This window comes from Cuculus canorus, chromosome 1 (assembly GCF_017976375.1).
Source record: "Cuculus canorus isolate bCucCan1 chromosome 1, bCucCan1.pri, whole genome shotgun sequence".
NCBI lineage: Eukaryota > Metazoa > Chordata > Aves > Cuculiformes > Cuculidae > Cuculus > Cuculus canorus.
The window spans coordinates 204,653,866-204,680,534 of record NC_071401.1 but is presented as its reverse complement, the minus strand read 5'-3'; the positions used below and the strand labels follow the sequence as shown (position 1 = coordinate 204,680,534).

Genomic DNA, 26,669 nt, shown 5'->3' with positions numbered 1-26,669 from the left:
ACTATAAGTCAGCTTCTAGTACTTGGAAGAAGGAACTCCAGTAAGGAGAGAACCCTCTTGCCTAGGCTTTAGTTTGGAGATCCGATCCCTTCATCTCTGTAGGCTTTAGGGTATATCAGGGTGGACAGACAGGTCAACATCATTTAGATGTTGTAGGAAAGATTTTCGTCTTCCCATAGAACAAAAATAATTTCTGGCAACATCAGTTGCTGGAACACTATGTCAAGTTGTGTATCTTCAGGACTGTCTCTTTGCTTTTTGGCTTCTTGGACATCAGCAGAGAGTTAAAATCACTTCCCCAAAGTGATAATGAACATTTTCCACATACATCACTACAGGACACTATTTTTGCCTGTCAGCACCACTGTAAAAATGTAAAATTCTATTAAAAATTTGATTTCCAGCGTATCATGCATAACTTTCTGAGTGGCTAGCACTGCTGTAAGAGCAATTACAGTGACGGCAATCACGGCACCCTTTCAGAACGTGAGCACTATTTTTGCTGTACTTAGGCGAATGAATGATTTATGGGGATCAAATCAGCATTGCAATTTTAATGCTTTTGCGAATAGAATTAACTGCTAGGTGATAGACCTTATGCTTAGACATGAGGTCCCTTTCTCCCTGCTAGCAGTTACTGTTGGTGTGTTTCGGATATGCTTTGGCAGTGTGGTTTGAGGACTTTCCCTGGAAAATTATGCAAAAAGTCCAGAATAGAACAGAAAGATTGGTTCACTTTGTTGTCATTCTAGGTCCAGTTCAGCTTTCTTTGGAATCGATGAAATGTCTGACAAAATATTGTTACAGCAATAGAGTTGTTTCACCCTTTGTGATATGAATTACTTATGTTAGGTTGTGTAACTTTTCCTGCTCTTATAGAACTGTAGAATGGGTTTGAATTAGAATGGACCGTGAAGGTTGTCTAGTCCAACCCCCTGCAAAAACATCTTCAACTCGATCAGGTTGCTGAGAGCCCCATCCAACCTGACCTTGAATATTTCCAGGGATGGCACAAATAATCTAAAATTATAAAGTAAGACTTCAGAATTACAGAATCACATTTGGTAGAGAGGTGAAATGTGGTTTTAAATTGTTATCCCCACTGAACGTTTGGATATTTTTAACAGGCATAGAAGAGGTGTCAACACTTAACATTTTTGGGGGACGTTATGCCTGTGCTAGACAGAACGACTTAATGGAGTGGTGATGAATGTAAGACTGCAAGTGCACCTGTTCTTGTACACCCATCTAGAGCCGTATTTTATCGCCAGCAATAGCCAAAAGTGGGTAACTGAGGAGAACAGGAGCAGAATGGGAGTATGGGATCCTCCTTCTGCACACTTTTGAATCTCCAGACATGTAGTACAGGGACTTAATGTCTCTTTTTTAGAATGTTTACTGGACTTGTCTTCGTAATTTCTTAACCCTTCTTTTCAAGCCTTGAGAAGTGTTGGGGGGTGTAATACTCTCTGGTTGTACAGCTTAACTAACATGGCAGTCTGTTGAGTGAGCATATTATTTTGTTAAGTTTTGAACCTGAACTCCCATTTAAAATCCACTTCTTGTACTAGAAGAGACATAAATAATTAATCCTTATTTCTTGTCCCCATGACAATCATAATTTTCTAGGCCTCAGCTTGGTGCAAGTGTTGAGTCAGTTCAGAGCCTGTTGGTCCTAACTTAATGTATAGGTCACTTTCCCCACTCTCACTTATCCTACTTCACACTTCATTTCACTCAGATACTGTACGAATGGCACTGCTGAATTCCACTGCTATATCCAATCGCCCATCAGAAATCTGCATGCAGTCCTTTTTCAGTTTTCCCTATTCATTTACTTCACTGTCTTCGCTAGTGTGAATAACTTGGTATCATCCACAGATGTTGTCATCTCACTGTTGAGCCCTTTTCGTGTCATTGATGAATTCATTGAACAGTACTGGGAACAGATCCCAGCACAGATCACAGTGGAAGGAAGTGCTGAAATTGCATCAAGTCCTGCCAACAGCAGAAGTGGGCATACACACGTTTGCACGTGGCACAGCTGAATTTGTAGTAGTTTCCCTGTGTTGTTTTGATACAATTGTACATGTGGGGTCACTGTAAATATTTCTGTTTGAAAGGGTTAATTTAATCTGTAAGACATGGCGTCATTCTTTGTCAGCTGTGTGTTTGTGTTTTCACCTTTGAAAATGATGTGATGGGGAAGGTATTCACCTTTTTAGATGATGAATAATGATTGCCCTAATGTTTAAAAGGATCAGACTTACTGTGTTCAGAGCACAGCGTTTGTTGCTTTCTGATTTTTATTGTCAAAAGCATCTTGGTTGGAACATACACTGTTAATGCACAGAGTGATAAGCCAGTATAGAAAACAGTGTTGAATAAGGGAAATTAAACAACTGAATAAATCTCATCAATCATAAATATGCACTGGTTTTACATGATAAAGTGAAGGAAATTACCTTAGCAATAGGACTGTTACTCATTTTTGTTTTCTAAAGTTAACATAGCAAAGGGCTGATGCACTGATAAGAACACTGGGTTCCGATGAAAAGGATCTGTAGCATAAATCATTTTCTGATGGTGGCTTTGTAGCAACAACTTAGGGAAGCGTGGCAGAAGACACAGCCTGGTTCTGCTTCCCTCAGCATAGTCACATGTGCTTCCAGCAGCCTGTACGTAGGGAGTCCTGAGCCATAGGCTGTATCACAACTCCATGTTTGCTTCCATGAATTTATCCAGTGTGAACCCATCTTCTTGTTCCTGATCTGTGAATCACACGGGTTATGTGTTCACCTTGTGAGAAAGCTTCTTGTTTTAAAGTGTTGCTCTTGTAGTGCTTCTCTACGCTCCGATCTCTCTTCAGCACTTTCTTTTGCAGGCTGAGGAGTGTTACTTGAACTAATTTCTACTGGAGTGCGAGTTGCTCCCCAGGTCTTATCTTTGCTATTCTGTACACTGGTGCGTTACCTCCTTTCTAACATGAAGGGACCAAAACCGCATGCAAAGGTCAGGATCCGAATGTGCTGCAGATGAATCCCGTGTCGCAGTTTCATGCCGCTGATCCCTGTTATGATTTCTGTTCCTTTCCTTATTACTCCTGAAATTATGTTTGCCTTTTCGCTGCTCTTGTTATCAACCCCTGTGAAAACAGTATTTCCATGAAGCTATCTGCAGTGACTTCAAGGTCTGCTCTAATCAGGAAAAACTAATTTAGAACCATCGCTTTCTGTGTTGTAAGTTGGCTGTTTTTTATCAAGTTCAGGGCCTTACATTAATCTGCTTGACTTTTATCTTCCATTTTTCTCTACCAGTCACACTGTATAATAACCAGTTGGAAGACAGGGCTGAGGGTGACTGCTTTGATGCACTTATCTTTACAACGTGAGGTCACAGATCTGTTATCCTTTTCAGCGTAATTTATTGTCAAATGAGAGAGGTCTGACTACAGATCTTTATTGAAGTTCACTTTTTTGTGTAAAAATTGATCTGTTCTTAGCGTGTTAATTAACTGTTGATTAGTAAAACCTTCCTCCTTACTGCACTGCAGTTGAGTTTTCTTTAAATGCTTTTAGACAAGTTGGTATTTTTCAAGGTCTTCAAATATGAGAGGCTGAGAGAAGAGAATGCTCTGAGGAGATCTTATAGTGACCTTCCAGTATCTGAAATGGGCTACCAAAAAGCTGGAAAGGGACTGTTCACAAAGGCTTGTAGTGATAGGACAAGGGGGAACAGGTATAAACTGGAGAGGAGCAGATTTAGACTAGGCATAAGGAAGAATTTCTTCACCATGAGAGTGGTGACACACTGGCACAGGTTGCCCAGGGAAGTTGTGGCTGCCCCATCCCTGGAGGTGTTCAAGGCCAGGTTGGATGGGGCCTTAGACAGCCTGATCCAGTGGGATCTGTCCCTGCCCATGGCAGGGGGGTTGGAACTGGATGATCTTTACGTTCCCTTCCAACCCAAACTATTCTATGATTCTATGATATCCAACTAATCAGAACTCCTTCAGAGCCTTCATGTGTGTGACCTGCATATTGCAGTCCATCAGTTGACATTTTGAGTCTTTTGGTTTCCTTAGAAATCTGGCTGAGTACTGGTGCTCCTGGCTGGTTATTACCAGTAGGCATTGTCAGCGAACAGCTCTCAGCTGGCCAGAGAGGGTCCTCTTTCCTTATCCACCCTGCAGGCAGACTACGGTGCTGGAAGTTCCCTAAAGTTCTGTGTACTGAACGATGAATTCATTTGAGTTTTTATGTGGAAAAGCAGTAATTTTGAGGATTTCCCCCTTCCTATGGCATTGTCTCACTGAGCATACCTCTTTCATTTTTATGACCTGTTGGCCCAGCAGACTTTCTGATAAGCTTTATCCTCTGATATGTCTGATTAAATTCTCTCTAGCACATCAGTTCTCAATAGTTTTTTAGCTTGAAATACGATAAATTTGCACTTAGTTTGTTATTTGTTTCTTGACATTCTAATATGATTTCACTTTTTGAAGGGCAAGCTTTTACATGTTTGCTTTATAGTTTTGAAGTTACACTTACTCTGTTCTTCTCTATGCAATATGGGGTCTTTAGCAAGCTGTCAGCCCCTAACGGCATTCACATTCTTGCCTGTTCTTTTTAGTTTCCTCCAAAGAAGCTTCCTTTTTTTCTTAATCACAGAATGCTTGAAATTAGAAGGGACCTGGCAAAGGTCATCTGGCCCAACTCTCCTGCTCAAGGAGGTTTTTTCCAGTTGCATAACTGAAAAGAGAGAAAACAAATTCTTTAAATACTGAGCTTGAGTTCATTGCAGTCGGTAATACAGTCACTCTTCAGCAGTGAAGATCCTCTACACAGTTAAGGACTGGGTCAAATCTTGCTTCTGTTGTGCGTTTTCAGAGTTGTTGAAGAAGTGATAATTAATGGTGTCTTAAAAATGCGGTGTTTGCATTGCATTGACAATACTGAGAACTCATCTGTCTCTCCGAAATCATACAGTTCAGCCACCTTAATCTCAATAGATGGTGTTTGTCACTGATAACTGTCAACTACCTTCATGGTGCCGTGATTAAGTCATAGAATCATAGAATGTCCTGAGTTGGAAGGGACCCATAAGGATCATTGAGTCCAACTCCTGTCCCTGCATAGGACAACCCCAGCATTCACACCGTGTGTCTGAGGGCGTTGGCCAAATGCTTCTTGAATACTGGCGGGCTTGGCACTGTGACTGCTTCCCTGGGGAGCCTGTTCCAGTGCTCCACCACCCTGTGGGTGAAGAACCTTTTCTTAATATCCAACCTAAACCTTCCTTGGCACATCTTCCTGCCATTTCCTCGGGTCCTATCATTGGTCACCACAGACAAGAGATCAGTGCCTGCTCCTTCTCTTTCCCTTGTGAGGAAGCTGGAGACCACAAAGAGGTCTCCTCTCGATCTCCTCCAGGCTGAACAGACCAAGCGACTTCAACCGTTCCTCATATGACTTCCCCTCGAGACCCTTCACCAACTTTGTGGCCTCCTCTGGACACTTTCCAGGAGCTTGAGATCCTTTTTATCCTGTGGTGCCCAAAACTGCACACAGTTGCAAGGTGGAGCCACACTAGTGCAGAGCAGAGTGGGAGAATCATCTCCCTCAATCGACTAGCAATGCAGCAGTTGATACATCCCAGAGCACGTTGCATCTTCCACGTCAGCTGGAATAGGGAAGGCTCTCTATCCTGCTAAACTTAGTTTTGTGTATTTTTTTTTCTTACTCTACTTTTGTTGAAGACTGAGTTTCATGAACAATGATGCACTTTGGGATACTGAAAGTCAAACAATCGATGTGTGTTTCCTATTGGAGAATTTCTCTATATAGGGTTGTGGCTCTCATCCTACTGGAATATTCTACACAATCCAAAATGACACCAGACTGGTGTTTAACGATGGGTGCTCCCCCAGACAGTGAAGTTGAAAGAGCAGTTTGGTTCTCCCTCCTGTAAGCATCTCCGTGTGATCAGAGGAGTGTCTGTTTGCATTCCTCTGAGTCCATAGCTCTCCAGTGGCTGTAGTTGGGGAACAGTTAGACAGCCAGAATGCTTATGGAGCTATTGTAGACACTTTAAACTGGGTGACTTGAATCCCTCCCTGCCCTTAGAGTCTTCTGAGCTGGTGAGTATTTTCACTTGCAGAGAGTTCATTGTGGTGGTTAAGAAAGAATGATTGGATCACTGGCAGGGTGAAAAGCAAGAAGGCTTGCAGTGCCTTTTGGGGTGAGATGAAGATGTAGTTTTGTGGGATAAAATGAGAGTGGAATTTAAAATTAAACATAGAGATAACATAAAGGTGATGATTGGGAGGAACGGCCACTTGAGTGGTTGGTACTTTTGCCCGTGAATAAATAAGTGAGAAGTCTGCAATAGAAGGATATAAACAGATGTTTCTTACACTTCTAGCAGTATATATTCCATGTCAGTGTTGACACGACAGTGTCTCTGAAAGGTCTAGAGAAAGTAGTCATACTGATACTTCTCCTAAGTTTGAATTCTGTGGCTGGGGTTTGAGATGGCAGCGCTGCCCACAGCTGTCAGAGCCGTTGATGACCAGCCAGTGCTATGTGGAAACCAGAATTTTTGTGGTCCTTAATCATAACCCCCTGCAAACCAAACATTTTCTTTAAAGTTGTGAAGAGACAAGGATTGCCAGAGAGCAATTCTTCCACTGGTGTAAGATAGCTGTGACAGGATGGGATCAGCATGCCCAGTTGCTTTTTCATGGAATCATAGAGTCATAGAATAGTTAGGTTTGGAAGGGACCGTAAAGATCACCTAGTTCCAACGCCCCTGCCATGGGCAGGGACATCCCACTAGATCAGGCTGCCTGTCTCCACAATGGTTGTAGAAAGAGCTTAAATGAATGAGGAAAACCCCAACCCTTTAAAAAGAAGAAACTGGGCGAGGTGAATCTATTCTTAAAGGTCATATTTAAGTTGTGTATTACCACTTTCTTATTCTTCTGTACGGTCAGTGGCAGGGTATCAGTTGAGATGGTTGTGATTTTTTAAGATGAGTTTGTCAGTCCGGAGTTATTCATAAAAACCCCAAGAAACCCCTTTTTAGTGTATCTCTTAGCATATTAGTTGTTAGTCATTCTTCATTCAAATGACTGATCTGACTCGCTGGAAATTTTGTGGTGCTTTACCTTCAACATTATGAGAATGCATGTTCAGGCTCAGGGTTGTGTGGGTGAATGGACAATACTGCGTAAGTGTGCAAATGCAGACTTGTAAGCTGCCTTCGGACTGAAGTTAATGAACTTTTTCTGTTCCCTTTTGTACTGCCTGGAGCTTCCTCAGTTTTGGGCTCTTTGAAAATGCAGACTGGTCTAAGAACTACGTAGATTATATAATGTAGTGCTGGGTTTTATTCCAGCTGAATGGTAGCTGATCTCAGTTTCTTGCAGATTTGAATTGCTCCTCTGCCCACCAAATGATGCCAAGGCTGGGGCTGAAAGTGGGTGTTTGCTTCAACAGTGACGTTCACCGGTCTCTCATCTTCATGTTAATTTTGGGAAAGAGAATATTTTCTGGAGGACCCTGAGAGCATGCTGGGAATTTGTTCCCATCAAACAAACACAGACTGAACACAAACGCTCCGGAATGGAATCAGGACAGAGATGAGGGATGGTTTTAGTTAATACCTGCCAAGGATTAAGAAAAATTAACACAAAAAATGTTGTGGTTTGGGAGAATGCTCGCTCGAGGAGTTGTCTGTTCCACATATGAGGGCTGTACGGAGTACTTGGGTTCAGTGTGGTGAAATGAGAGTTTATATGCAGTTAGCGGGGGACTGTTTCGGTTTCTTTGGGTTCTAGTAACCTGTAGTTCAGTTGTTGAGCACTTCTCATGATTCTCAAAGAAATGCCCCCGTAGTCCCTGTTCAGGCAGAAAACTTGAAATCATTGGCGAGGATTTGTTGTTCTTACCAAGGCCTGAAAAGGAAAAAAAGAGATTTACTTGACACTGTCTTAAATATGAGACAGGACTACTCAGCAACCGGTGAATAATCACATTTGTGTTTATTCAGAGAGTTTTGTTTCCTTCAGATTGTCTGTTTTCACCTTTGGTAGGGTCCTAAGGTTATTTCAGGAATGATGCTTCTAGTATTTTCTATTTTAGACACTTGATGCAGGATTTCGTATTCTGCTGAGGTGTTGGCAGTGATACAACGTGTGTCTTGTTAACAGTAACTCCTTCTTGGATTTGTAATGCAAATAACGTCTCTCCAGATCTTCAGAGCTCTGGTTCCCCTGGAGTTGAGGGTTTCATCTCGCCTAGCTTGCAGTTTGAAAGGTGACGTCCATCTAATCCAACTGGATTGACATTAGTCTCATCTGTACAGTCTGATTTTCAGAAAGCTAAAGTGAGATGAGATTTATCCAGTCTCTTCAATTGTTGCACTGATTTCAACCAGCAATCAGTAAGATCTGCTCTTCTTTTTATCATTGTGGTTCTAAACAGAGAACTTAGGCTTCCTTCGTAGTTGTGATTTCTTGATGTTCTGCCCTGAAAAGCAGTCTAAAGGTAATTGTGCAAAGGAAACTTTGGGCTCACTGTGGAGAGGTATTTGTATTGGTAGAAGAGCAAGAGCATCCTAAGGACTTATGTAGCTTGCTTGGAAAAAAAGCTTGCTTTGGCACATGTGCAGTTTTTTAGGATGAAAAAAAAGTAGTTTTTTAGCTACTTCTCTTCCAACTTAAAGAAATACACACTGCCATATACTGCTGTAATACCAGCACACAAACTGTATTATAACGTAAATGAACAGAACTGCAATTTGAGGCTCTAATTCTGCAGAAGGATCCATTGTGAAGCCCTTTTTAACTCTACAAAAGACCTAAGTTTAGTTGTACCACATGTCTGTGCAAAACATTTTGCGTCTGAAATAGGGATGAAGTGGCTGAGAATGAGAGGAAATGAAACTTCTGCAGTTCCAGTGCTTGGGAAAGTATTTGGTGAGTAGACAATGAAGCAGGAAATGCTTTGGTGAGGTATAAAGGCTGCAAGTGTGTACTGTGGGTATCATCTTGGACTTCATGGCAGAACTGGCCTTCCTTTGGTCAGTTATCCTTTTTGTTAGGTTCTAGATTGTTGGTGACTGACTAGTATCCTGTACTAGTAAAGTAAGCAGGGTTAAATGGGTTCAAAGTGCCCTGTGGTCATCCAACACTGTTAATCCTTAGCGTGCTCATTGACTCTGCTTGGCCAACGCAACACAGCATGTGAGAACAGAAGGCTGGATCTCCTCCTGGTGGGGATGGGGTTAATGCCGTGCTGCAGGCAGAGACAGCTTAGCTGTGTGGATGCAGATTATGCAGTGGCACTTGCCCTTAGTGCCAGAAATGGGGCCTTCGCCAATATTTTTTCCCTAATAACAGCGGTGACCTGGTACTCAGTGTTGCACCTATAGTAAATTCTGTACGCAGTTCAAGAAGTTTGGATGCTGAATTAGATATCTGACTTGTTTTGTAGTGTTCAGAATTGTTGCCACAGATTCACAGTGGTCTTTACTTCTGCTCTTTGCTTACAGTAACACTGTGACACAAATATTGAAGTGTTGCATAGGATTTAAACTTTTTAATGCAGGTATTAATCTTTTAAAATCTCCTCGGTGAGTTTAACAAAATCTGTGGACCATCTAAACGTGTTCTTAAATTGTGAACAGATAGTTAAAATATCCCCTTTTTATGTTTTACAAAGATATTTGCTAGGAAAAATGTTAAAAGTCTTCCAGCTACTTTTCTCCTCAAAGTTGTTTAGGGCCAGGGATGTCATGAACTTAAAGCAATAATTTCCACAGAGCTGCATGTTGCTGTCCTTCATGGGAAACGCTCCTGCTGATACGGTTCTGTGTGCTGATCTGATTGTGGCTGATGCAATGATCTCAGAAGGAAACGTCAGTGTTTAATTCTGGTATTGCATTAAAACCGTAGATATTTATTTTAGTAATGACATCAGGAACTTGTGTTCTTGAAAAGGCTGGAAAACTGTGATGGGAAACAGCGGGTTTTTTTTTTTTCTCTCAGTAGAGAAGACCTGACAAGAATGCATGGAAACTGTCGACAACATTCCTGACCAAGTATTCAGGCACAATTATGCCACTAGTTTCAATAATTGATGATTAATGAGGCTTTATAAATAACATGTTGCATTCTTCTTATGTGTCTTTTGGGGTTTTTCAGAAGGGAGAAGAATGTCAAACAAATTTTGGGCATTTCTGTGCTACCTTGGCGACCAGAAAATGTTTCATTATTGGCATCTGAGATTCTTACATAACCTGGTAATTCTGGGAACAAGAATTTTAGGAAAAATGCTGAGCAGTTTGAGTCTTCTCATAAAATCACAAGATTCAGAAACACTGTGCTAAATACTTCTCTGATAATTTCCCCAGAAGTAGTAATATTCCAGGCTCTTGGAATGCATTTATTTTGCTAGGTTTGCATCCGTAAGGAGTTAAAACTCCAGTCCCATGGAGTAAATGACATACTGGCAGTTATTACGTAAAACCAATGTATTTGGTTTTGCAGAATATTAAAACTGAATGAAATGGAAGTGTGGGTAAGGAGAAGGTGAGGGGTTTACCTCCTGGCATCAGGAGCAGCACTGGTACGCATTTAGGATGTGGTTTGTCTGCTTTGTACACGCAGCCCGCAGCCCGCAGCGCAGGCTTGTGTGAAGGAGTTTGCCTTAATCTCTCACTGCTGTGAGGAGGATTTTTGTTTTCTCCCACTTCAAGGCCTGTGGTTCTACAGGGACAAGCGAGGAAGGGACTTTCCCAGCGTTTATCTCATGTGAAACAGTGTGGCTTATCTTACCCACTCTGTTTGTTCAAAACTCTTACTATTTTCACTAGAAAGGGCTTTATTAATTTCTTTTAGTATGGAACGAACATGTTGACAAGTTACTGTTGCCTGCTTGGTGAATTTCGTGTTTCTTAAGTTGATTAGAAATTGCCATATTCTGATATCTTCTTCAGCGTACAGATAGTGTGACACGGGAATCCACAGATTCGGGATGACTCATAATTAAAAATGAGTCAGTTTTGCCTTATTCTGGTTAATTTGATCTTATTTTTTGAATTGCAAAATTAGAAGCAACTAAAATGGGCAGCATATAGTCCCTTGTCCAGTGCTGTGTGATTCCCTTGCTGTATACTGTAGGGAAGAGTGACAGTTTTGGAGGGATGTGATTTAATATCCCTGTAGCAAAGGCGGTAGAGTGAGAGAGTGAGTAAAACAGAGGGATGCCCTGCACTCCTGGGCTGTCCTAGGATTGCAGAAGGCAGAATCTCTTTTCATAGAAAAGAGTTTGAATCATAGAATCATTTTGTTGGAAAAGACCTTTGAGATCGTCAAGTCCCGACTGTACCTGTCCACTCCTAAATCATATCACTGAGCACTTCATCCACCCGTCTTTTAAATGACTCCAGGGATGGTGACGCAACCACCTCCCTGGGCAGCCTCTTCAGTTCCTGAGAACCCTTTCGGTGAAGAAGTTTTTCCTGACGTCTAATCTGAACCTCCTCTGTCACAACTTGAGGCCATTCCCTGTCTTCCTATCACCTGTCACTTGGGAGAAGAGACCAACACCCACCTCTCTACAACCTCCTTCCAGGTAGTTGTAGGCAGGGATAAGGTCTCCGCTCAGCCTCCTCTTTCTCCAGGCTAAGCAACCCCAGTTCCCTCAGCCATTCCTCATAAGCCTTGTTCTCCAGCCCTTCACCTGAAAATTTAGGATCTAGCATAAAATAAAAACTAGTAAATATTTAAAATTGAATACCTACATACAAGACATGACTTTTGCTTTAGTTCCTGAAGAACAACTTCTGAGTTTTCAGTAAACACTGTTGGACATCCTGTTAATATTTTCAGTACAGATCAAGGGTTGGATATAAACCAGTGCTTGCCTTTCATTTTGATTTTCTTGTTTTTTGGCTTCAAAGTTCAGAATCCATTTCCTTCATCTTCTTTTTTTGTGTCAAGAAACAATCATCCTTCCCTACAGTATTTCCTCTAGTGTTGTCCACTTATCAGGATGAATTTGCGGTGTTGATCTGTTTGTTCTTTTTGTTCCTCGTTCCTCTCTGTGTGCTCTATGCAGGGCGTTACTGATGGGCTTTCTGCACGCTGGCATAAGCCACAGAGGCAGAGTGTGTGCTTCCAGAAGTTGTCTCTTTTATGAAATTGCTGAACTGTATGTACTGTCCGCTTAAATTCCTCCAAGTACTGTCTCAACTTCAGTAAAAATTCAGGTTCTGGTCAGAAGGGATTGGAATAAAATGTGTTTGGATGATAGGAGGGCTGGAACGAGGGAGCTGTGTCATGAAAGCAACAAACATGTCTTTATTCACTTCTGTTAATTGCTTTTTTGGCTAAACTAACGTCTTCTTTTTACATAAATTCTCATCGTACTCTGATAATACACAATTTAAGTTACCATCTCTTTTCCCCCTAAATTAAGGTCCTGTGGTTTTTTTTGCTTCCATGTTACTCTTTTGTAGTAATGAGGTGAAAGAAAAACAGTAGGCCAGGTTATTTTCCATGCTTGTGTTTTTGCAGATAAGTTTACTGAGTGGAAAAGGCATCTTTAAAATGCTTCTGTTGTAGAATCATAGAACGTTATGGGTTGGACCTTAAAGCCCATCGAGTTCCAGCCCCCCTGCCATGGGCAGGGACATCTCCCACTGGACCAGGCTGCTCAAGGTCCCATCCAACCTGGCCTTGAACTCTTCAAGGGAAGAGACATCCGCAGCTCTGTTCACCTTTAGGCAACAAACACGAGTAAGAATTACACAGCAGTAACAATAAAAGGAAACTTGGGAACTAACTTCAGTACTAGTTTTAGCATTTCATAGCTAGCTTTTAATAAATCTTCAATTTTGTCACTAACAGGCCTGTAATCTGATGGAACTTTGCATGTAAGAAGATGAGAATTTTTCCTCAGAGGTGGCTCTTAGAGTGCCACTACTCCCCAGTCTTAATACATCAAGAAGTGGTAAATATTTAACAATCCTATTGCTGAAAAGTAAAATTTGAGCTTGTTTGGCTTCCAGCTGCAGTGTCTTGCTGTGCCTTTCTCTGCAAGGATCACAGTGTTGTTTGTCATTTGTCATATTTGCAAAGTACGTCTAAAAATAAGGTCATGTGCTCATCTCCTCTTTAATAAAGGAGACCTCTGACCTAGCGTCCTGAAGTCTGTATCCCATCCCAACCGACTCTTCTCTGAATTCTGCTTTTGAGTGCTTGCCAGTCCTTCAGCATCTTTGCAATGTGGATATTGGAATGGGACATGAAGTTCCAGCTTAGAATTTAGCTTGATTTGTTTCATAAACTGTGAAAGATGATGTCATCGGATGAGTTCTTGATGTGCCTTTGCCCTGCACTGACAGTCCCTACTGGGATGATTCAGTACCATTGCTTCAGAGCTCTTTCTGGATAGAAAGTGTCAGAGTCACGGAGGAGTAGCCTGTGTTCCTTCTTCGGACATGGGTGACTTTGATTTCCTAGGATTAGAATCAGTTGTCTTCAACCACCAGGTCAGTGTGGAGTGTTATTTCCTCTGCCAATAATTTGGTTATCTACAAACTTACTATCAAGTATTTTTACGGTTATCTAGGTGGTTTATAAAACTAGCAGGGCCCAGTCCCGTATCTGTTGTTCCTCTGTGTCACCCAAGCCCTAATAGGAAAGCCTGCCACCTGCTTGCTTTGCGTAAGAGAGCAGTTACCACCTCTGGAAAAGATGAGAGGACTTTAATATCCCAGGTGATTGTTCTTACGGATGGAATGAGTCATTTTCGTGTGGACTTTTAACATGTGGGTGAGTGAATCATCAGGTGTTCAACAGATTAAACTTTTCAATGGGATACGCACAAGATAATATTTTCGCACTCAGACAACTGGTGTCTGTTTAAAGGAAATATTAAGGAGGCTGAAATACAGTGACGTGGTATGCCTTTGAACATGTTATCTTGGGGGATTATCCATAAAACAACGTAGTGTTGGTTTTCACAGTTCTTGATACGTGTAGGGGGTAGTGGCCTTTAAAGTATTGATAAGAATAGAAGATTAGGGGGAAAAAATAACAAAAAATTACAAATAGTGGCATAAGGAATTGATAGTGAATTTGACTTTGTCGTGTACCTGTGTTACGGATTGATTGTAGGTAGGTTAAGTACATTTGCGCACCACGTGATGACGATCCAACATGTATTAAGAGCACATGAACCAATAAAATAGGGCTACATGTGTTTGTGTGATGAAGGACTGCGCCCGATATCCATTTAAGTAGTAAAAGCAGACTAAATTTCATAGAGTATATCGATGTTGTTTTTCTTTTTTTAGTCCACAGCCAAGTTCCACCATCCAGAATTCTGCTTAGTGTTAGGTTTGACTTAGATGTGAAAATTACAGAGAAAACCATCTTGCTATTATGACTGATTTGGGGTAGGAAATGAAGTATGAAATCTAGGCATGGGTAAGTAGGGTTGAGGCTTCAGTCAAAACTTGCCATACTTAGGTGAAAAACTGGTGACACTTTCCTAGAACTTCACTTACGGTTTAATTTTGTAATAGCAGTGTGAGCTCAGGGAATTTTCTTTGTAGGTTTCATTATAAAACATTTCTCAGTAGGTATCTCTTAAAGGGTTCTAAAGAGATAAAAATTACTGTGGAGGGCTGTACACTGATGAAACTGAGCAACCCAGCTTTTTGTCTTGTCCAGGGCTACAGGGTAGAAATGCGGATATTTTGGCCACCAAGGTAAATTGAAAGGGATGAGAATTCGTTGATTGCAAATGAAGGTGCAAATGCTTTTAGAATCTGACCGAATATCTGTTGGAACTGTTAGAATGGGTCCAGGAGAGGGCTATGAAGGTGATCAGAGGGCTGGAGCACCTCTGATATGAGGTCAGGCTGAGAGAGATGAACTTCTTCAGCCTGGAGAGGAGAAGGCTCCAGGGAGACCTTATAGCAACCATCCAGTACCTGAAGGGGACCTACAGGAAAGCTGGGCAAGGACTTTTTACAAGTGATAGGATGAGGGGAAATGGCTATAAATTGGAAGGGAAAAGATTGAGATTAGATATTAGGAAGAAATTCCTCATGGTGATGATGGTGAGGCACTGGAACAGGTGAGGCACAGGCCCAGAGAAGTCATGGATGTCCCTTCCTGGTAGATGTTCAAGGCCAGGTTGGATGGGACCTTGAGCAGCCTGGTCCAGTGGGAGATGTCCCTGCCCATGGCAAGGGGGTTGGAACTGGATGGACTTCAAGATCCCTTCCAACCTAAACCATTCTATGATTCTACGATCTGTAATTAAAAGCATCTTCTACATCCCTCCAGACTTCCGAATATGCATTTTGTAGAGTGGAAGGGCTGAACACCAGAAGTGCAATAATAATAAAAAAAACCCAACACCACCCCCCACTCTTCACACCCACCCCTTCCCAGCTGTCTAGCTCAGTAAATTTCACACCACGGTTGCAAGGCCAGAATGATTACAAATTAGGGTTAGCACAAAATCTAGCGATTTGAAAATTTTATAGCGTTTTACTGTAATCTAGAGTTTAGGATTTCTCAAAAAGCAAATCTGAAAAAGGCACAAGGGCAGGGAGGTCGCGCTTTCAAAACCCAATGCATTGCAACAGAAAATGGGATTTCTTAACCTTGTCTTTCACACTAACCAAATCGTGCTTTGCCGCCTTGCACTTCGGCTTTTCAGTTGTCATGTGTTACGCACTCCTTCACACTAAGATCCATATCCTTTTCTGTTTGATCTTCCATAGGAGAAGGTTGCAGTACATCAAAACTGTTCCATATAATCAACGTTTTTGACCTTTCTGAGTGTCCTTGGGCAAGGCCTTAGGTGGTCATGACTGGATTCACAGGAGATGCAGGATGTGGTAAGCTTTTTTAAGTCCTGTGCTGTGCAGGGGCTTTCTGAGGGAATATCTTTACAGTGATGAAAGCAATATGCCTGGTTTTCACTTTTAGCTTCAACATAGATCACTCTAATTTAGTTACCCCAAGGCTGTAACGTGCTGCTTTTTAGGATTCTAGAGTAGCTGTAAGTGGAAATCTGTTAAGAGTTGGGTGTGCATAAAGGAAAGCTTGCATAAAAAAAGAGCGAGTCACTTGCTTAGGATGTGCTTTTAATGTACTGTGGTCTTTGATCTGATTAACAGGCGAGAGCTCTGCAGCAGTTCTCTAAATAGCGATCACCTCAGCCTTGAAGGCTGTCTTTGGAAAGCTTCCGTTGGCCTCCCCACCGGGCAGCTGGTTCTAACGAATGAGTTTTTGTCTGTATATTTGGTGATTCACAACTCTGTCTTTGCTTTAAGGATGGCAGAAGATAGATGACTCTCAAATATCCTTACAGACTGATAATGTTTGATCACAGGCTTTACAGTGGTTTGAGTTTAAGGTAACAGTCCAATTCCAGGTCCCTAATGCATGACACCACACTCTGGTCCGTGTTGTTTTTGCTTGTATTTGCAACTTTATTTTCATACGGAATATTTAATAATGTTGGTTTTTTTTAAAAGGACTTGTTCTTTATGGCAATATTGAGAGGTATTGTGTCAGAACAGATTCTTTAATTGCTGTGAAGGAGTATTTATAGAAATAAGTCTCATACCAGTCGCAGCCTCCTGCTTGTTGCCCTGTTTTACAGGAGATGCAAGAGCTGTGCATGCATCCTTCAGCATTTCAGTAAAGCATTGATACTTGGGTTGTCTGTGCCAGAACGCCTCAGTGAACGCTAAGATTTAGTAACATCCCCTAGGACGAGTCATATTTCACCAAGAAATGCCAAATGGGAAGTGAAAACCACTCTACAGGCAGAAGAAATCATGATCATTGCCATCATAGAGCTAACAATCTACCTTAGTTTTCCTAAGTAAAATGTAGTGCGATGGCTTAAAGGCTTTTCTTCTTCCCACTCCTTTTGGCTCAACACATGTGTGCGGGATCTTGAGACAGGAAAACTGCTGTGTTCCGCACAGCACTTCGACACAGGGCTCTCTTATCCTGCTGTAATTGTGCTCAGCGTGGCAGCTACTACAGTTAAGAACATACTGTTCTCATGGTATAAAAAAAAAAAAGTTATGAAAATTCAGCTTTCAATTTATTTGTCCTCTCATTTGGAGAGAACAGCTAATGTGATTTCATATAATAAAACCAACCATGTGAGAATCCGCAGAGGTGATTTTCTAAATTTAAGATTTCCTTTGAATTTGTTTTTATCACGAAATAGATGGGATTACTGGAGGCTGTGCCAGTGTGAGTCACTTGTAAGTGCCTGTTAATCCAATAAACCTGAGTGGTTTCTTATGGAAATACTATTTTCTGATTTCTATTTATATGATGATCCTGGCCTTGGTGGATCCCCACTGACTTCACTGGAAATATCTCTTCGGAAAAACTGGTATAATTTCTTGTGGTAACGGACACTACAGCGAATCAGTAAAATGAAAAATAGCCTCGAGTAATTACTAAATGTTTTAGAAGTTCTTCACGTCAGCTTTATTAGGTATTTTGTAGTGTTATTGGCTGAGAATAAAAATAATCACCAGGAGAGGTTTTTTGGTTGTGTGATGGTTTTGTTTGTGGGTTTTTCTTTATTTTTTTATGGAGGGTAGAACAGCATTATTATGTTTTCACACTGTTCTGCAACCTTTAGGTGTTTTATTATGTGGTTGCCTTGCTTTGTGGTAGTGGTTGCATCTCTTTGTGCCTTAATTTCCCACCCATAACATACTCGACTCCAAAGAAAACTAAAAACTGTAGATGAAAAAAAAAGAAGTTGTTTTAAAATCATGACTTCAGCCTTTTTCTGTGTTACTTGTGCAGTAACTGGTATTCAGTGGCAGAAGAAAGCAAAAACTTTGCTATAGTTTGGAATTTTTGCATGGGATAAGAAGAAATGTGGAGAACAAACGTTTTTCCAGCCTGAGAGATTCTGTACCAGAGCAGAAGGAAGCTCTAAAAACTCTTGAGATGGTTGGTACACCTGGTTGGTACAACTTCCTAGGAAGTGCAAAAGATTTGTATTATACACAGGGAATTTCTAGTGCTGAGAGAGAGGGGGGAAAAATACATTTATTTAAATAGTTTGACAGAATTCAGCATTTGTAACACATACAACACTGCTGCTACTGTATGGCACCACAGTTTTCATACTCTTAAATTTACATGGATGTACCAAGTTTTCAAATATCTTCCTCCTCTCTGTCTCCACTGTTGAATTTTGTTGTATGTGGTATGAGGGATAGGATGCTCAAAACCTCCGAATTTTTGACGCGTTAAGACAGGCTTTTGTAGATGTTGACTGCCTACTCGATGACACATACTTGTAACGAGTGCTGAGCCTGTGCAGTAAACGCTGCCTGGGGAACTGGATCTTGAGCAGAGGAGAGGAGAAATTATAATCCTTCTTGTGTGATAGCTTCTGCTGGTAAATGTTCCGTGGCATTTTGCAGAGGCAGTTCAAGGCTGTGTGAGGCTGAGATTTTAGCTCTGTTAGTAGCAGTAGCTTATTGGTAGCAACTCCAGATCCTAATTAATCAGTTTTTCAGATAATTTTATTCACTCAGCTTATGATTTCCTGAGCAGATACGGAAAGGAGTGAAAGGATAAAGGCAGACCTGAGGCTTAAAAAAGAATCTAGAATAAAAATCATAGATTCATTAAGGTTGGAAGAGACCTCTGAGGTTATCTAGTTCACCCATCAGCCCAACACCACCGTGTCCACTAAACCATGTGCCATAGTGCCACATCTACAGGCATTTTGAAGTTCTCCAGGGATGGTGAGTCCACCACCTCCCTGACAAGCTTCTTCCAATGCTTCACCACTCTTTCAGTATCTTTTCTTAATATCCAATGTAAACCTCCCCTGGTGCAACCTGAGGCCATTTCCTCTTGTCCTATCACTTGTTACCTGGGAGGAGAGACCAACACCTGCCTCACTACGACCTCCTTTCAGGTAGTTGTAGATAGCAAGTAGGTCTGCTCTCAGCCTCTTTTTCTCCAGACTAAACAACGTCAGCCGCTCCTTGTAAGACTTGTCCTCCAGACCCTTCACCACCTTCGTTGCCCTAAAAACACAGCGCACAGAGAGCTGTGCATCATATTCGTCTGTTAAATAAGTGGAAACAAGGACACGTAGTTGAAAAAAATATAAAAGCATATCAGATAGGTTTAATACAAAATCTAAGGTATGAAAAGGTGGATAACCAGCATTAATAGGCGATATGAAAAGACTATGTAAATATATTGGAAGTTAAGGAGAAGTCAGAGGAAGATGCAGGCCTCCTTCTTACCAAACAGTGGTGATATAAGGCAAGCCACACTGAATAAGCCACTGAGCATTCTTTGGACTTGCTGGTAATAATTTTGGTAATTAACAGCTCTGAAAAAGGAGCGCATTGTGATACTCCTTTCTGAAAGCAGTATGGACTCTGGCATTTTAACTAAGAACACTATGGATGGGTGGAGTGACTGAGCAATCAGAAAACGTGGATATTTTAAAAAGTAAGAATTTGCAAGTGTTCCGGGACATGTATTAATGTTGGTTGCAGTAGATTGAACCAATTAAGGTACCGTCCTAGTGCTGCATCTGGCACAAAGATCGGCTGTATAGCAAAAAGATCAACATTCAGGCTAACGTGGGGTGGAAATTCTTGATCTGAAACAAACCTGCTGTGTCCTGGACTGGCCTCACTTCTACAGCCAGCTTCTGGTTTGTGTAAAAGTGAAAAGTAAGTTTTCTTTTCTCATGAAGACAAAGAGAACTGTTTCAAAAGAAACTATTCTGTACTAAGAAGGGAAGGGGATGGATGGCATGGGTTCTGGGACACCGTAACTCATCTTGTTGAACAGTCCCTGGCATGGTTTTAGCCTGTGCTGAGCAGTGTTCTTGCAGACAGTGCTTGAGCATCATCTGGAGATTAGCATGGTGCAGGGATTGTTTCTGATGGACAGCTGGGATGTGGCTACCATGTTCTGAGCCAGGAAGGCTTCCCTAATGGTGTATAGATGCCAGCCATGCTGCTGTGGCTGATTGGTGACCAAACAACAGTCCCTAACCTGGTTAGTGCAGTGGATAAAGCCAGGAGTTGCTAAGATTCTGATCCCAAATGGATTTCTCCAGGCTGGTGTGCAGGGCTTGCTGTTGGGAATGAGAGGCAATTGAAAGATCCGCTCTTTCTGTGTTTGTGGCCTGCAGTGTAGTAACACATTGCCAGAAGCAGAATTTGACAGGTCTGTTCCCTTCCGAGCGCATATACTAACCATAAAGCCAGAAATCAGGATTCTTGGTTCATTTTGTGGTGTGGTTTATGACCTTTTTTGCACTCCCACAGAGGGATACAACTGCAAGAAAGGACTCTCACCTGGAATATTGAAACACCTGAGCAAGGCAGGCTGGGTTCACCCAGTGGGTTTGCTGGCATATATTTGTTTTTCAGAAGAAGTGTTTGTCCTGTTGGTTGTCCTTGGAATCAATCAATATGGAGTCCTTGGAGCTGAGAAAAAGAATACAGTCGTGTTCAACAGTAAGAGGCATGCATGTTGTTGTGGCTGTGTCAGTCACACTCGGGGATTCAGTCCTGCACGTGGGGATAAGCTTTGCAACTGGCAGGTGGCTCCTGCAGGCAGGGGATGTCATTCTCCTTTCCACTTCTAGTAAAATGGGGTGAGCAGGACACTCAAGCTGACTTCCATGACAGCGTTTGAAGCGGTAAACATTTCCTGCTGTTGGTGAAGTATTCGGGAAGGTTAGTTACACTGAGGGTAGAGCTGCATCCTCGATTGCGTTTTCTGTTTGAGTTACAAGGAACGAGGAATCTCTTGGTAGATCAGAGAATAGACCATGTGTCAAGAGAGGGAGAAAGCAGTACAGAAAACCTTTTTACAGGGCTCAAATCAGTATATAGAATCATAGAATGGTTTGGGTTGGAAACAACCTTAAAATCATACAGTTCCAACACCCGCCCCCACCCCCCACCATGGGCAGGGACACCTTCCACTGGACCAGGCTGCTCAAAGGCTCATCCAGCCTGGCCTTGAACACCTCTGGGGATGGGGCAGGCACAGCTTCCCCGGGAAACCTGTGCCAGGGTGTCACTACCCTCATCATGAAGAATTTCTTCCTAATGTCTAATCTAAATCTTCCTCCTTGCAATTTCAAGCCATTCCCCCTCATCCTATCATTCCATGCCCTTGTAGAAAGTCCCTCCCCAGCTTTCCTGTACCCCCTTCAGTTACTGAAAGGTTGCTTTAAGGTCTCCCCAGAGCCTTCCCTTCTCCAGGCTGAACAACCCCAGCTCTCAGCCTGTCCTCATAGCAGAGGTGCTCCAGCCCTCTGATCATTTTCATGGCCTCCTCTGGACCTGTTCCAGCGGTTCCATGTCCTCCTTATGTTGGGGATTCCAGAACTGCTCACAGTATTCCAGGCGAGGTCTTACAAGAGCAGAGAAGAGGGGGAAGGAACAGATTAGAAGGGTCTTTTTCCTCCGATGAGTAAATGCTGAGCCGTTCTGACAGGGTGTGCTGTGAGTTTTTGTGTGTTTATGGACCATGCTCAGAGATTTCTCACTCTGCTCCCTTGGAAAAATGCGGTGCTATCAAATGCAGTTACCTTCTAGCAGCGCTGTATATTCCTAAAATTAAAGGTTCAGTTAGCTGGTCATACTAACATAAATAACAAGAACAGAATTATAATCCTTTCCAAAGGCTTCATGCAAGCTTGATATTCCTCTGTGCTACATACTTAAATGGAATGATATGTTTTATTTTCAGAGCAAGATATCAAATTTTTTTGCTATTTTATGGGAAAGATGGTTAGTGGCCATTTATCAAACAGTGAGAGCGCTGCAGAGGAGAGTGGGAGTAGTAGCAGAAGATGTTTTAGTAGTTGAGTACTTCTCTTGTAGGAGAGTTGTTTCCAGGACAACAAGGTTGATGATGGAATTAGAAAGTGAATATGTGTTTCCTTTCCTCTTCCTTTATTTGTTATTAATCGTTAACGTAGGAAAACCTCTCTGTACGCTTAAATAGTTTCCAAAGTTGTGTTATATCAGGTAATTTTTTGTATACACGATGTGGTCCTACAACTCCTCTTAGGAGATATCTGGTATGCAAGAAGTAACATTTGTGTTGGTTTTTTTTAAGATCAGTTGGTATCTGGACAAATTTTTATCTCTTGACTGGAAGGGCTTAGTTTTATTTTAAAGAAACAAAACAACAGGTTTACGCTTTAAATTTCAAGCTCATCTTGCTGCTGGGATGTGAGTATCTTTAACTGTTTGCACAGAATTTCTCCTCCCTTGATATTATACATATATTTTCGTATATACTAATGATACACTGTCATGCAAATGAATTTGGAATTAATTAAAGGAAATAATTTTCTTCTAGAGTATATTCAGCTGTAGGACTCCAATGTGAGATCTATTTTCAACTGGAGTTTGGAATTTGGAAGAAGCAGCCACTGAATTGAATGTAGTTGCCAATTTTAAAGGGGCAGAGCCAGGATAAAATCACACCCATCTCCGAAATATGTTGATCTACTTAAAATCTGGAGGAGTATCATGAAATCTGTACTTGTGTGGTTTTCCTTTGTATATTTGATTGTACTCAGAGTTTAATTTTTCCTGGGTTGTTTTTTTCCTTCACAACAGCATTGTGAAAAAAGAAATGTCATTTTTTTAAAACCACAAATATTGGCTGTGCGTTTTAGAGGCAAGAATAACAAAAACAGTGGCCAGGTCATTAGCGAAAAACACACTTCGTAAAACTGTATTATTATTTTGCTAAATTAAATAGCTTGAAGTTTAATGGTGTCCCTTTCAAAGGAGTTGGATTATTTCATACCCCCTAATGATATCTGCATGTATTTTGCATTGAGATTTTAGAACTTAGGTTGATTAAGATTCAGAAAACCCTTCTCATGCATAGTTGTCTGGTGAACTAATGAGATATTCTGTTTCCTTCTGAACGCCTTGGGTTTTTCTGATGCTAGAAGTTGGATGCCACACACTGAGATCTATGTATTGTCACTGTTGTGAACCATTAATAGTTTAATTCTTTGGATATGTTTTTCTATCTAATTTGACAGCATGAAGACCATTCTTCCTCCATTGATTTAGGAGGAAAGCGTGTCATGTGGTGTGTAAACTAAGACTCTTAGGTGATCGTGATGATTACAGTCCCTTCTCCATATCTCACAACCCTGTAACTTACTGGGAAGGGAAGTTAAGCAGTTTGGCAAATCCGTGTTGGCATTTTCTTCTTGCTTTGTTATCCTCTCCTGGCTGCAAACTGTAGCCAGAGTCAGGATTCTTTCTAACTGGTGCCCTCCTCTTTCTATCTCTCATTTTTCTTATTTTTCTTTCCTTTCAAATTACTGCTTTCAGCAGAACAAGGACAGCGCTAACATCGAGTGATGGGATGTCTCTGTACCTCATTTTCCAGTACGGCCTCTGTTATTTAGTTATTCTATTATCTGGAGCACACGAGTTCTTCATGGAGCATCAAGGAGTTCTTCCAGGTTGCTTGTTGGCATAGTGAGGGAATGAGTAATTTTTTACTGCTTCTGCTAAAGGTTTACTAATTATGTGGCTAAGTAGAGAATGTAGCATTAGAGAAATCTTTTTAAGGACAACACTCTTCTAACTCTACTTAGTAGATTTTTGAGTTGTTTTGGTTGCCTTTTTTTTTTTTTGTGTTGTTGTAATCTTCAAAATTCTTGACAAACACTAAGGAATTCTGGGTAAGGAATGGGTATGTTTTGTCTGTTTCTGTAGATGTGAATCCAAAGCATAGAGCTGTATGTAGTGGTCGGCCCGTTCATATTCAGTGCCCTTCGCAGTGTCTTGGGCTGCCAGGAGCACAGGACGAGCAGATAGGACCCAAGAGCACCTCTGCTGTGAAGAGAGACTGAGAGAGTTGGAGTTGTTCATCCTGGAGAAGGCTCTGGGGAGACCTTATGATGGCCTCCCAGTACCTGAAGGGGCTACAGGAGAGCTGGGGAGGGACTTTTTACAAGGATGTGTAGTGATAGGATGAGGGAGAATGGCTTTAAATTGGAAGGGGGCAGATTTAGACTAGACATAAGGAGGAATTTCTTTGCCACGAGGGTGGTCAGGCAATGGAACAGGTTTCCCAGGGAAGTCCTGGATGCCCCATCTCTGGAGGTGTTCAAGGCCAGGTTGGATGGGCCCTTGGGTAGCCTGATCCAGTGGAAGGTGTCCCTGCCCGTGGCAGGGAGGTTGGAACTGGATGATCTTTAAGGTCTCTTCCAACTCAGACCAGTCTATGATTCTATGAAATTCATCACCTTTCTGGAGTAGGAGCTGGAGTCCAACAGGAACAGTCACAGAGTCTACCAAGGCCTTGCATAGCTATCTTTGAACAATTAAACCCTTCTTTGCGTTTCTTTGCTTTGTCTATGACTGAGAGGAATCTCTTCGGTAAACTTAGCAATAGGATTTGGAATTTATTTCTAGTTCTTCAATGTTATGCTCAAATCTTCAGGCTGTCTCCACAATTCATCTTGATAGAGCAGTTTCATGTAACAGAAATACTCTGGCAGTCAGAGCAGCAGAAATGAAATGTTTTCCAGTGCTGACTAAAAGCAAACAGTAAGCTTTAAGCATTTATTAACAATGTAATGAGAAGCTTCAGTTCAAGCAAATACTTTTTTTAACAGAATTTGTCTTTTCTTTATTGTATTGCAGAAGAAGAAATGATGATTGAGTTATACGAGTGAACCAGGACAGTCGAAAAAGTAAGTCAGAGAAGAATGCTCATTTTCCTCTTCTATAAGACAATTGTTCTGCGAAACATCCATTTAATTAAGCAGGCAATTAGTTTTCCTTTTCTTTGTTCGTGAGCATAGCGGTTTGTAGAGCTGTTCAGAGTTACCTGGTTTCAAGCCGTGTGGTTCAGGGTGAGTTGCACTGGGTGTATCACTTCTGATCACTATGTGGAGGGGTAAAATAGTTCAAGATTGTATGATGTAATTGCTTTATTACAGTTGTTGTAGCAGTGATGGTGCAAGGATATGGAGAGGAAAGTTTTGTAAGGAAAGATTTTATCTATTCTTAGATTGTTCCTGATCTAACTTGAAGAATGAGACCAACCTACAGGAATGCAAGAAGGAGTGGAAGGGGTTTGGGGGCTCCAGAGCTTGTTGGTATTTTCTGTAATATCAGTCGGTGTAAGGAAAGCTTTAACTTAATGTAAGGCTGCTGTATTTTTGGCTGAGCATTTTCAAATATATAAGAACCATTTATTTGAGAGTGCTGTATGTGTTTGTGGTTTAGTGCAGGAGTTTTTTTCAGTGATATTTTGGATAGTAAGCCTTACAGGTCATCTTTCTGATTCACTTGTAGTAGACAGTGGCGAATTTTAAAGATAAATGCTTTTTTACTGTCTTGAACAGACAGTCCTACGAGATAACAACATCCACATTGCAGTTGTAATAACAAAACCTAAGATTATTCTGAATTTGGTTTCACACTGGCTAGCAAGTGGAGTCATTAAAAGACTGCGTGAGGTATTCTGTGTATTGTTGACTCAACTTTAAAATATCTGTAAGTCTGCAAAGGGTGTCTCAGCTTTCTTACTAAGGGATGAGTATGTTTTTAACACATAGGTTTTAAAATGATTTATGATTCGTTTGTCAGCCTTTTTGGCTTTATTTATAATTTTTTATTACTTATATGAATGTCAGTTTAATTTATACCTGTGCCTCTTTTTAGTCTGAAAAGTTTTAAGTAATTCTGCAGACTTGCTTTTTATAGATAGTTTCTATTTAAAAAAGAAGGGGGGGATAGAACATGTGTCAGGCATATGCAATTCCCTCAGTGTCATGTTTTCCACACTCATTTAATAGCTATTGAGTCTCCTCAGATATTCTTGTTTCCAAGACCTGTTTTATGGTAATAAATATTCTTGGCTGTAAAATTCTTGAAATGGTTGAGTAGAATGATTGTCTCCTTAGCACATTCCCTGAGACATCGTAGTTAGAAATGGAAAAGCCCTTAACCAGGTCAGTTTTTTCCTGCAATACATGTAGTCAGTGCTGGAAGTGATAATCGGTGAAATGGCCAGTGTTTGTCCTGGCAAACTGCTATTGTCCAGTGTTCCTTGCATTCCTGATTGCTCTTGTGGTAATTTACAGAATTTACAGTAAGTTTTCTATTAGTGGCATGCTCGATTCTGTTGAGGAATGCTCTGCCTGGTGAGGAATAAAAGCTGTGCTATGCTGTGATGCAACTCCACTTAAAATTCATATCAAAAAAGGAATGAAACTAGCAAAGACTTTCTTGATTTCTCTGTCTGTTTGTACATGAGACTAGAGGATAGCGTGCACAGTAGGATTTTTGGCATAAATGGTGGTACAATAAGGTAAGATGCATCCAGGGTGGTTGTTAACACCTTTCTTCTGTACAGCAAGTGCCATTCCTCCTTGCTGGATTCTCATAACGTATGTGAACTGTAGCAACAATGCGCCACCTCAGTCCGTGGCTGTTGCAGTGCCAGCTTGTATTCCTTTGCATTTGTCATCTGAGTACCTTCCAGAAACTGCAGGACCACATGCGAGAACAATCCAAAATGAATGGTGCAGTCCGTATAATTT

General features: G+C 41.3%; 1 long non-coding RNA gene across 1 annotated transcript in view; it reads left to right on the top strand.

Moving 5' to 3' along the window:
• Positions 1-26,121, top strand: part of LOC128854253 (uncharacterized) — a 73,083-nt gene extending 46,962 nt beyond the window's left edge. The window contains exons 3-4 of the long non-coding RNA XR_008453243.1: positions 24,763-24,812; positions 25,133-26,121. This is a non-coding gene — a long non-coding RNA (uncharacterized LOC128854253). The remainder of the gene's footprint in view (positions 1-24,762; positions 24,813-25,132) is intronic.
• Positions 26,122-26,669: the final 548 nt, after the last annotated feature.